The sequence below is a fragment of the Salvelinus sp. IW2-2015 genome, unplaced genomic scaffold (genome assembly GCF_002910315.2).
Source record: "Salvelinus sp. IW2-2015 unplaced genomic scaffold, ASM291031v2 Un_scaffold5745, whole genome shotgun sequence".
Classification (NCBI taxonomy): domain Eukaryota; kingdom Metazoa; phylum Chordata; class Actinopteri; order Salmoniformes; family Salmonidae; genus Salvelinus; species Salvelinus sp. IW2-2015.
This window is the reverse complement of record NW_019947010.1, coordinates 1-12,236: the sequence shown is the minus strand read 5'-3', so window position 1 is coordinate 12,236 and position 12,236 is coordinate 1. Positions and strand designations below refer to the sequence as shown.

The 12,236-nt window shown below is 38.8% G+C and overlaps 1 long non-coding RNA gene across 1 annotated transcript; it reads right to left on the bottom strand.

Annotated features, from left to right (window-relative positions):
• Positions 1–8,873: 8,873 nt before the first annotated feature.
• On the bottom strand, positions 8,874–9,958 carry LOC112078492 (uncharacterized). Its single transcript, XR_002895696.2, has 2 exons — positions 9,165–9,958; positions 8,874–8,994 (listed from the first exon to the last, which is right to left on the bottom strand). It is a non-coding gene; the product is annotated as an uncharacterized lncRNA (long non-coding RNA).
• Positions 9,959–12,236: the final 2,278 nt, after the last annotated feature.

Below are 12,236 nucleotides of genomic sequence, written 5' to 3'. Positions count from 1 at the left end.
GGACATCAATTAAAACCATTATACATTCTATATACACATCAATACACATAAATTACACTATATACATCTATACACACATCAATTACACTATACATATCTATATACACATAAATGCAACTATATATACATCTATATACACATCAATACACATCAATTAAACTATATATACATCTATATACACATCAGTTACAACATACATACAGTACCAGTCAAAAGTTTGGACACACCTACTCATTCTGGGTTTTTCTTTATTTTTACAATTTTCTACACTGTAGAATAATAGTGAAGACATCAAAACTATGAAATAAACACATATGGAATCATGTAGTAACCAAAACCGTGTTAAACAAATCAAAATATAATTTATATTTGCGATTCTTCAAAGTAGCCACCTTTTGCCTTGTGACAGCTTTGCACACTCTTGGCATCATGTAGTAACCAATGGTCGAATTGCGGCAAAGAAACCTCTACTAAAGGACACTGATAAGAAGAAGAGACTTGCTTGGGCCGAGAAACACGAGCGATGGACATTAGACCGGTGGAAATCTGTCCTTTGGTCTGATGAGTCCAAATGTGAGATTTGTTTTGGTTCCAACCTCAGGTATCTTTGTGAGACGCAGAGTTGGTGGCTACTTTCAATAATCTAAAGTGGAATATATATTGGTTATTGGTTAAATTGGTTACTACATGTTGGTAAATGACACGTCACAGTTAGCACCTAAAGTTGTTTTTAATGGAAATTGATGGCAGATTTTTCGTTAATACTACTGGAAAGCCTACTAGGTTTAGGGAGCTTTATCTATCGTTCGATTCTTTCCCCAGATGTTATACATGACTCATACTGTGGTGTCTCTATGCTACTGTCACGCCTTGACCTCAGTTCCTTTGTTATGTCTCTATTTTTTTTGGTCAGGGCCTGAGTTGGGTGGGCATTCTATGTTTCGTGTCTATGTTTTATTATTTCTATTGTTTGGCCGCGTGTGGTTCTCAATCAGAGGCAGCTGTCTATCGTTGTCTCTGATTGAGAACCAGACTTAACTAGCCTCATTCCCACCTGTGTTTTGTGGGTAGTTGTTTTCTGTTTTGTGTGTCTGCACCAGCCAGAACTGTTTCGGTCGTTATTCTTTGTTATTTCAGTGTTCATTTAATAAATATGGACCACGTACACACTCTGCACCTTGGTCCTCTCCTTCTAACAGCCGTTACAGCTACACTATACAGCCACTTCCATTTGAACCTGATCTAGACTACAACACCGCATGTTACTGTATCCCACGTTTAACATTCAACTTGATATCTTGTTGCTGTCTTTGCATAGGTTCATCACATTTTGTATTTGCAATCGCTATTATTAATATGTTTAATAATTGTATGTTTATAATTGCAATTTATTCATATTATAGTATTTGATATAACTTAATTTTGCATTCACGTACTATCGTTATTGTACTATCGTTACTATAGTATTGTCACGCCCTGACCTTGGTTTCTTTGTTTTTTATTGTTTTGGTTAGGTCAGGGTTGTGACGAGGGTTTTATGGGTGTTTTGTCTTTGTCTATGGGTTTTTGTATATCTATGGGTTTTGTATTGTCTAGGTAAATGTAGGTCTATGGTGGCCTGAGTTGTTCCCAATCAGAGACAGCTGTTTATCGTTGTCTCTGATTGGGGATCCTATTTAGGTTGCCATTTTTCCATTTTGGATTTTGTGGGTTATGTCTATCTGATGTTGCATGTAATAGACCCGTGTCTATTAGCGTTCACGTTCGTTTTGTTGTTTGTAATAGTTGGTTCAGTTTCTTCTGTATTAAAAGGAAGATGTATATTAATCACGCTGCACCTTGGTCTCCTTCGTGACGAACGTGACAAAGTATTTGATCACTTAATTATGCATTCACGTACTATCGTTATTGTACTATCGTTACTATAGTATTTGATAACTTAATTATTCATTCACGTACTATCGTTATTGTACTATCGTTACTATAGTATTTGATAACTTAATTATGCATTCATGTACTAATCGTTATTGTTACTATCGTTATTGTACTATCGTTACTATAGTATTTGATAAACTTAATTATGCATTCACATACTATCGTTACTATAGTATTTTGATAAACTTAATTATGCATTCACATACTATCTTTACTATAGTATTTGATAACTTAATTATGCATTCACATACTATCGTTACTATAGTATTGATATAACTTAATTATGCATTCACATACTATCGTTACTATAGTATTTGATAACTTAATTATGCATTCACATACTATCGTTACTATAGTATTTGATAACTTAATTATGCATTCACGTACTATCGTTATTGTACTATCGTTACTATAGTATTTTGATAACTTAATTATGCATTCACGTTACTTCGTTATTGTACACGTTACTATAGTATTTGTAACTTAATTATGCATTCACGTGACACTATTATTATTGTTATTTCTCTCTCTCCGCAGAAAAACATACAACTATGTTACCCAGCAGCTGGCCAATCCAACCGCACCAATCATGACAGAAATCCCAGAAACCAATGCCAACTGAACTGTTAAATGTCAATAAATTTCAACTGTACTGTGACTCCATCCATCTGAACAACCTTCCATGTCCTGTACCATAATCAGAATATAAAGATTCAGATCAGGACATAGCATAATGGGATGGACTGGTTATCGTATTGACCCACTTCTCTATAAGTGATAACTGCCAACATTAGGCAATCCTTGCCTGTGTGTTTTTTAATGAATATGAAATATAATGCAATATTTCCATAGATGTTTTCTCTCTCAAACCTCCTCTCCTCTCTCTCTGTCTCTCTCTGTCTCTCTCCCCTCCTCTCAAACCTCCTCTCCTCTCTCGCTCACTCTCAATCAATTTCAATTCAATTCAAGGGGCTTTATTGGCATGGGGAAACATGTGTTAACATTGCCAAAGCAAGCGTGAGGTATTAATACACAAAAGTGAAATAAACAATACAAATTAACAGTAAACATTACACATACAGAAGTTTTCAAAACAAGAAAGACATTACAAAGTCATATTATATATATACAGTGTTGGTAACAATGTACAAAATGGTTTAAAGCACACAGTTAAAAATAAATAAGCATAAATATGGGTTGTATTTACAATGGTGTTTGTTCTTCACTGGTTGCCCTTTTCTTGTGGCAACAGGTCACAAATCTTGCTGCTGTGATGGCACACTGTGGAATTTCACCCAGTTAGATATGGGAGTTACAAAATTGGATTTGTTTTCAAATTCTTTGTGGATCTGTGTAATCTGAGGGAAATATGTCTCTCTAATATGGTCATACATTGGGCAGGAGGGTAGGAAGTGCGCTGCAGGCTCAGTTTCCACCTCCATTTATACCAGGATACTTTTGGGGCAGTGAGGACACTAGTCCTTAAGATCATGCCTGTTCAAATCTTCCTCGGTTGACGATAAGCCCAAATTATCGTCTACCTTCGTCTCCGTGCGCGGCGGATTTCTACTCTCACCCTCCGCCCCATCCACACCACTCCTGTCCTCTCCGCGCCTCGACCGGAACCCACTCCCACCCCCCGCACCCTATTTCTTTCTCCCAAGTGTTATAACCAGCACCACCACCGGGCCTATAACAGATACTTCGCCTAGATCACAACCAACACGCCCAATAAGCGTAGCCCCCCTACTCGATCTTGCAATTCTTTCTTCTCCACTAGAATGAAAACACTGACGAGAAATTCTGATTAATTATTTTGTAGGCGCTACAAGCAACCGCAACGTCCTTGCAAAGGCGTAGGCTGATACACGACCATACTCGCGAACGACGCGTTACATTCCCAAATAAGGCCAGTCAGCGCCCTGAATATTCCTTGAAGTTTAACTGGGTATCAGTCCGCACATCAAGAACCTGACGCACCACAGCACAGGTCGCAACCACCTACAGCCGCAACTCCAGTGGTAGTTTACCATTTGGCCACACAACTACACCATGAGCGGTTTTCTAGCGGAGTGGGACCGGGCAGTAGTACGAAAGCAGCACCGAGTCACTCAATACCAACGACCCATCTTCCGCGTTTCTATACTATCATACCAACTGACGGTCTATACCAGACTCCAACGATAAATGACTCATATAGATCACTCAGACACTGCCAGAATCGACAAGTAAATGAAACAAGCTCGAATCAAGAAAAAGTAAGCTGAACCGGAGCGCATAACGATCGAAGTATCACTGCCACGTTTACCAAGCCATTATCTTAGAAGTCGATTATGGAAGATATCCTTATGTACAGGGTTGCTAAACTATAGCTTCAGTATATTGCTGGGCTTCTAGTACATTCAATAATACATTGACTAATTTCTAAAAACGTTTGTGTTCAGTGATGAAAAAAACCTGTCTATAACTAATGATTAATATTCGGTTTAAAACTAATTTATCCACAGATTTTGTGAACACAAACTGGAGTCCAGGTAAAGGAATAACTGATTTCTAAATACTTTGAATTGTACTTTTTCTTGGAATCTTTTAGCAGTTATAGTATGGTATTACGATAATTCAGTGTGTAACATGTTTTATTACATTGTGCAGTGTGTTTGGTCACTGAAATTTTACTTTGAAGTATTTCCATCAATCTCACCCTGGCATTTAACACAGTTTTCTTCTGAACCAGGTGTTCTCAGGGACTCTACCCCGCAAGGGTAAATAATATAATGAAGAATTGTAAAATCTAATATGCAAGTTATGTAGTATTAACTATACGATCCGAGCGGTGGGCCATGGTGCTGATTTGAATCGCGACAGTCATAATGAGCGCTGGCCTGCAATCGACCCCTAAGTCATAATTATTCAATAAACACCAAAACCAGACACGATATTACAAAGAAAACAACTTGCTGTACCAAACAAAAAGAGTGAGGGATAAACCTCGTTGAATGACACGGGACGATTGCCACGTAAACACAATATAATAGCACGCAGCATAACAGCTGCACACGACATAGGTATCAACACCACCAAACGACATGGGAAACACATAACCGACAAAGACAGAGGGAACAGAGACCACAGTTATTATACATACTCAATCAGAGGGAAATGGAACCAGTTGTGTATGGAATCAGACAAGACAGCGCCAGTTGATGATAATGAATCCCTTCGAGTTGGCCTAAACAGTGACGTTAGACTCCGAAACTGGGTGTAACGATCTGAGATCACGTTACCGGGGGGGATCCGTGAACATAGGATTTTGTCATAGTGAAAATCCCTGAGCAGTTTCTTTCCTCTCTTGCAATGATGTTAGGAAGGACGCCTGCTATCCTTGATTAGTGACTTTGGTGTATTGTTAACCACCAAACCCAAAGTGTAATTAATAACTGACCGCGCAAAGATATATTACCAATATATTTTATTATTTATTATATATAACATAACAGTGAACGCGGAAAGTTACTCACCTTAGGCCCAGAATACATTTAAACTCAGTTCTTTCACAATTCTGACTTATCCTAGTTAATATTCCCTGTCTAGTCCTGTTTAGGTTACAACTTTTTTTTTAAGAATGTTGAATGAGATATAGTTTAGAGTGACTGATTGAAAATCTTTTTCAGTTATTTATTTTATAACATTCCTGGTCATGAAAGACATACACTCATAGTATGGTCAGTTGCGCTTCTAAATCTGTTAACTTGAGTCAAACGTTATTGGGTACGCCTTCCACAAGTTCCCAACCATAAGTGGCCCTGGAATTTTGGCCCCATCTTCCTTCCTGACAGAGCTGGTTTTTAACTGAGTCAGGTTTGTAGAGCCTACTTGATCAGGACACGCTTATTCGGTTCTGTTTGGGTTAGAGGTCAGGGCTTTGGGAGGCACTCCAAACCTTGACTTTGTTTATCCTTAAGCCATTTTGCAAACTTATGGAAGTAGCTTGGGTCATTGTCCATTTGTAAGACCTTTGCACCAGCTTTAACTTTCATGGAACTAGATGTCTTTGAGATGTTGCTTTCAATATATCCACTGAATTTCTCCCTCATGATGCCATCTATTTTTGTGAATAGTGCACGTCTCTCCTGCAGCAAAGCACCCCATAACATGTGCTGCACCCCGTGCCTTCAAGGTTGGATTGGTGTTACTTCGGCTTAGGCAGACTCTGTACGACTTCCGCCGAAGTTGGCCCCTTCCTTGTTCGGCGGTCGACGGTCACCGACCCGGTTCTAGCCATCATCCGTCCATTCATTCCATTGGTTTTTTTTGTTTCTGTATTTTCCCTTGTTCCCCTGTCCTTGTCCGTTAAATTGTTTGTGTAGTGCTTGTGCACGATATTTGTTGTATTTACCGTTTTGATTGACCCATTTTTTAAATTATCATTCTCGTACGGTCAGCTGGGTTTATGGTTATTAAAAACACCAACTCTGCTAAATCGTTCCCCTACCTGCGCCCTGACTTCTCTGGCCAACCAGTAGATCGCCATTACAAAGCCTCCCCTTTTCCTCCAAACATTGGTCATTATGGCTAAAACAGTTTTATTTTTGTTTCATCAGACCAGAGGGACATTTCTCAAAGAAAGTACATCTTTGTCCCCTTCATAGTGTGCTGCAAGTAGAATTAGTGGTGGCTATGGCAAAACGACTTTTTGTTTGGATCGGGTTGGGTGGTGCTTTTTTTATGACGGATTTGGGCAGTGGCCTTTTCTGATGAGCGCCTCTCGGTTATGTCGATTAAGATCGTTTTACTGTGGATAATAGATAACTTTTGTACTGTTTCCTGCAAGATCTTTCTTCAGCCAAATGTCCTTATTCTGTTCTTCTGATTTTATTTGCACTTTTCGCATCAAAGTTAATGTTCATCTTCTAGGAGACAGAAGCCATTCCTTCTGAGCAGTTATAGACGGATGTGCGTGGTCCATCGTGTTCTATATTGCGTACATTGTTGGAAGTAGCCAATGAACGTGATAGGTACGCTTCAGGTGCGTTTGGAAATTGCTCCCAAGGTAATGAACCAGACTTAGTGAAGGGCCTACAATTTTTTCTGAGGTCTTGGGTGATTTATTCATTGATTTTCCATGATGATCAAGCAATAGCACTAGTATTGGAATGCCTTGAAATACATCCTCAGGTACACCTCCAATTTGACTCATAATGGATTGTCAATTTGACCTAATCAGAGTTCTAATTAGCCATAGACATAATTTCTGGATTTCCAAGCTGTTTAAGGGGGCATCACCCGTCAAATGAGTGTATGTAAACTTTGACCCACTGGTAATTGTGGATACAATTGAATTATAAGTTAAAGTATCTGGTGTGTTGTTGTAAACTCAAATTGTTGTCGATTAAAAAATTATTGTTCCATGCACAAAGTAGATGTCACCGACTTGTCCAAAAAGCTCCTCAGTTTTGTTAAAAAGAAAGCTGGTGGTGGAGTGGTTTGAAAAACTGTATTTTTAATGACCTCCAAGCCTAAGTAACTCTCTTACAGTGTTACAAATTCCGGCACTTCACTGTTATAATTAATTATATGTGGTTATTTCGCCTCCTTTATATTTTTTATTCTTTCTCTTACCATTGGGTGGTGCTCTTCTCTTTGCGAAGCATTGGATAAACCTTCCCTCTAGTTCTAGGTGTTGGTGGGATCTGTGTTTGAAATCACATAGCATTTTCGTGACTGTGATGGACGCTACAGTAATATTGTTTCTATGAGTTATGAGGTGATTATTAGGGATGACGCTCTGTTCTTTTTTTTTGGTTAGGCAATTAAAATTTTATCATTGTGTTAAACTTAGCTGTATCTTTATCCATGCACATCTTTATTATGTGACCTTGTTAAGAAAATGTTTTAATCTGAAACTTATTGCCTTGTCATTTTATTGAAGGGATGAATACTTTTAATGGACTTGATGATCATCCAATTTCATGTGTTGATTATTTCTTATTTAATTATACATTTTCTGAACCAAATAATATATCTTTGAATTTATGGGCTATTGTGTGGAAGATATTATCAGTGAAACAAAGTTCTATTCTTCAATTTTAAGTTCAGGCCCTTCAAGTATGGATTACATCAATAAACAATTTAGAATAAATGTAAGATCTCTCATTGATAGGTGTGAAATACTTTTCTGTTGAGCACTCCTATGAAATGGATGTAAAAAATAAATCCAGCCAAATTGGGTTACTGGTTCTATCTTACGTATGATATTGTGAACGTGCTCTCAAACCAGTTTGTCTCAGCGCTTTCCGTTCCAGTACCATTCGCCGTTTGTTGGTTTTCGTTGAGAGGGTAGAGGAATGAGCGCCCGGTGGGCCGACAGTCCACTTACCAAATTTGTAAACCATATTGCAAGCCTTTGTAAATGCAAAAATATGATTGGAATACAAAACGTTAAGTTACAATGATCTGGCCCAATGATCCGGCTCTTAATGGTTATTAGGAGGTGCCAAAGGCTTTTAGCTATTTTGAGGAATAAAATGTTATCTGTGGCTAAAACAGGTTCCCTATTTGCGTATTTTCGATTACTGGCTGAGTGGCCAATAATAGAGATATAGAATTACTTTTCAGGTAATTAAAGTTGTAAATTCAATCATTGCAGATTGTGAAAATAAATGTTATATAGCAACCGGGCCATACTTGATATTGATGTGTATATAGTGTAATTGACGTGTATTGATGTGTATATAGATGTATATATAGTTTAATTGATGTGTAATTGATATGTATATAGATGTATATAGTGTAATTTATGTGTATTGATGTGTATATAGATGTATATATAGTTTAATTTATGTGTATTGATGTGTATATAGATGTATATATAGTGTAATTGATGTGTATTGATTTTTTATTGAGTGAATTCCTTGTTTTGTTTCCATTTGTGTACTCACGTTTTCTTTGCCGCACCACTTTCCTGGGTTGTTACGGAGAGTTTCATCTGAGCGTTTGGTGTGTTGCTCTCACCCGTCTGAGTTCATGAAGGACCCGAATACAGGGGGGAGGCGATCTTGCCTGTTTTTAAAAAAACTTGACCATAGAGTTCGCTTGAGGGCACACTTGTCACCAATTCTGAACAGCACAGCAGCACAATGTTTGAAGTTCACATTTAGCCTTTAATCAACAACAACAACAATTCTGACAAACCTACACAAGGTACGTAGCTGGTGGGAACTCTCAACTACCTCAGTTAGTCGGGGTTCACTTCCCACTTCCACCTGTTCAACTTTCACTCCTTCTCTGTCTCTTCTGGTTTGAAATCTGTCTAAACAAAGCAAAGAAAAAAATGATGGTGAAATTTGACACAAAAAAAAGATTCTCCCTATTCAGATAAGGTGATTTAACATGGACTTGGAATGTTGACTTTTAAGTCTATTTATCTCAAGTCTGAATCGGGCCCCCATGTGCTGAACGTAGCAAGGGAGGTTCAGCACAACAGTTTTTATTATTAAATAAGGAAAGTCAGTTAAGAACAAATTATTATTTTCAATGACAGCCTAGGAACAGTGGGGTTAACTGCCTTGTTCAGGGGCAGAACGACAGATTTGTACCTTGTCAGCTCTGGGATTTGAACTTGCAACCTTTCGATTACTAGTCCAACGCTCTAACCACTAGGCTACCTTGCCTCCCCAGGGAAGGGTAGTCCTGAAGATTGACTGTGGTCACTAGGCAGTGTTCTGACAAGTAGGAGACTCAAATCCACCTACTCACATAAATATCAGTGATGAAGGCCTCGTGCTGCCTCATGTTATCTCTGCTATAACTTACGTAGCCCCAAACATTTTAACTGGAACATTATTTATAATCTCACAATGGGCCTTGGAAACTGTAGCCTATAATTAGTGCCAAAGTCTCCCCTTGGAAACTGTAGTCTATAATTAGTGCCAAAGTTTCCCCATGGAAACTGTAGCCTATAATTAGTGCCAAAGTCTCCCCATGGAAACTGTAGTCTATAATTAGTGCCAAAGTCTCCCCTTGGAAACTGGTAGTCTATAATTAGTGCCAAAAGTCCCCCTTGGAAACTGTCGTCTATAATTAGTGCCAAATCTCCCTTGGAAACTGTAGTCTAAATTAGTGTAAAGTCTCCCCATGGAAACTGTAGTCTATAATTAGTGCCAAGTGCCCCGCTTGGAAAATGTAGTCTTATATTAGTGCCAAAGTCTCCCCTTGGAAACTGTAGTCTATAATTAGTGCCAAAGTCTCCCTTGGAAACTGTAGTCTATAATTAGTGCCAAGATCCTCCCCTGGAAACTTTATCTATAATTAGTGCCAAAGTCTCCCCCATGGAAACTGTAGTCTATAATTTAGTGCCAAAGTCTCCCTTGGAAACTGTAGTCTATAATTAGTGCCAAAGTCTCCCCATTGGAACTGTAGTCTATAATTAGTGCCAAAGTCTCCCCTTGGAACTGTAGTCTATAATTAGTGCCAAAGTCTCCCCTTGGAAACATGTAGTCCTATAATTAGTGCCAAAGTATCCCCATGGAAACTGTGCTATAATTGTGCAAAGTCTTCCCCATGGAAAACTGTAGTCTATAATTAGTGCCAAAGTCTCCCCTTGGAAACGGTGTCTATATTAGTGCAAAAGTCTCCATGGAAACTGTAGTCTATAATTAGTGCCAAAGTCTCCCTTGGAAACGGTAAGTCTATAATTAGTGCCAAAGTCTCCCCATGAAAAACGGTAGTCTATAATTATGCCAAAGTCTCCCCTTGGAAACGGTAGTCTATAATTAGTGCCAAAGTCTCCCCATGGAAACTGTAGTCTATAATTAGTGCCAAAGTCTCCCCTTGTGAAAACGGTAGTCTATAATTAGTGCCAAAGTCTCCCCATGGAAACTGTAGTCTATAATTAGTGCAAAGTCTCCCCATGGAAACTGGTAGTCCTTATAATAGTGCCAAAGTCTCCCATGGAACTGTAGTCTATAATTAGTGCCAAAGTTCTCCCCATGGAAACTGTAGTCTATATAGTGCAAAGTTCCCCTTGGAAACTGTAGTCTATAATTAATGCCAAAGTCTCCCCCTTGGAAACTGTAAGTCTATAATTGTAGCCCAAGTTCCCCTTGGACACTGTAGTCTCTATAATTAGTGCCAAAGTCTCCTCTTGGAAACTGTTAGTCTATAATTAGTGCAAAAGTCCCCCGTGGAAACTGTATCTAAATATAGTGCGCAAAGTCTCCGCATGAAACTGTGCTATAATTAGTGCAAAGTTCCATGGAAACTGTGCCTATAATTAGTGCCAAAAAGTCAAACCCATGGCAACTGTAGTCTATAATTTAGTGCCGAAAATCTCCCATGGAAGGTGTCTATAATTTAGTGCCAGAGAGGTCTTCCCCTTGAAACGGTAGTCCTATATTAGTGACAAAGTCCTCCCTTGGAAACTGTAGTTATAATTAGTGCAAGTCTCCGCATGGAAACTGTATACTATAATTAGTGGCAAATTCTCCTTGGAAAACTGTAGTCTATAATTATGAATCTCCATGACTGATCTAATGGCAAAGTCTCCCCTAGAGGAAACTGTAAGTACTATAATTAGTGCGAAAGTCTCCCCATGGAAATGTAGTCTATAATTAGTCCTAAAGTCTCCCCATGGAGAGACTGTAAGTCTATAATTAGATGCCCAAAGTCTCCCATTCGGAAATTAAGTCTATAATAGTGCCAAGTCTCCTGGAAACCTTGTAGTCTATATTAATAGTGCAAAAGTCCTCCCCTTGTGAAACTGTAGTCTATAATTAGTGCCAACAGTCTCGCCATGGGAACTGTATAGCCTAATAATTAGGTGCTCAAAGTCTCGCCCATGGAAACTGTGCCTATAATTTATGCAAGCTCCCCATGGAAACTGTGCTCTATAATTAGTGCAAAGTCCCCCTACACTGAGTATATATGCCTCCCATGCTGTGGCCTAATAATTAGTGCCAAAGTCCTCCCCATGGAAACTGAGTCTATAATTAGTCCGAAGGTCCCCCCGGCTTGGAAACGGTAGTCTATATTAGTGTCAAAGTCTCCCCGATAGCAAATCTGTAGGTCTATGAGATTAGTGTTCCAAAAGTCTCCCTTGGAAACGGTTAGTTTATATTAGTGCAAAGTCTCCCTTGGAAACGGTAGTCTAATCAATATAGTGCCAAAGTCTCTCCCTTGGAAATGTAGTCTATAAGTAGTGCCAAAGGTCTCCCTTCGGAAACTGTAGCCTATATAATTATGTGCCGAAAGTCCCCTGAATCTAGTCCTATATGCCAGTTCCTGGAGACTAGTCTATTATTAGT